A 580-nucleotide genomic window follows, 5' to 3' on the forward strand; every position below is an offset into this window, starting at 1 on the left:
AAAACGACCGGCCAAACACATTTGAACAAAACGGCCAGTCCACTTGACGGCGACGACACACATGGACCAGAAGGGGAAACAAACGCCGACATCAGTGCATGCTTCGTTGACAGACATCTGGGACCGGTTGAATGATTGACAGTACTGTAGTGGTCCGCTGGGCGTTTTGCTATCACAATGATAATTTGTTATGAACGATTGTACAACAGATAAAATAGAAAAAAGGGAATGTGCGACTGCATTATTTAGGAAAATTTAATAATGTTATTACTAAATTATACTGTTCAAAATTAGTTTTTATTCACCACGAAATTAATACTATCTAGACAATAACACCGCATTACCAATTGCCGAGCAGTTACACTTAATTATATGATGTTCACAATAACTAATTCAATTTACTAATGTGTTAAATAGTACTATTACTGATAGGTCAATTTTTTACGTCACAAGTTTAATAATCGTTCCCTATATGACACATACACTGGCCATCACTGTCAATACCTGTATAATTTTAATATTGTTCATATTTTTATCTGTTTTATATTTTTTAAATTGTTAAGCCGATAACCTCTCCCAA

The sequence above is a fragment of the Daktulosphaira vitifoliae genome, unplaced genomic scaffold (assembly GCF_025091365.1).
Source record: "Daktulosphaira vitifoliae isolate Bord-2020 unplaced genomic scaffold, ASM2509136v1 Scaffold_1, whole genome shotgun sequence".
Lineage (NCBI taxonomy): Eukaryota > Metazoa > Arthropoda > Insecta > Hemiptera > Phylloxeridae > Daktulosphaira > Daktulosphaira vitifoliae.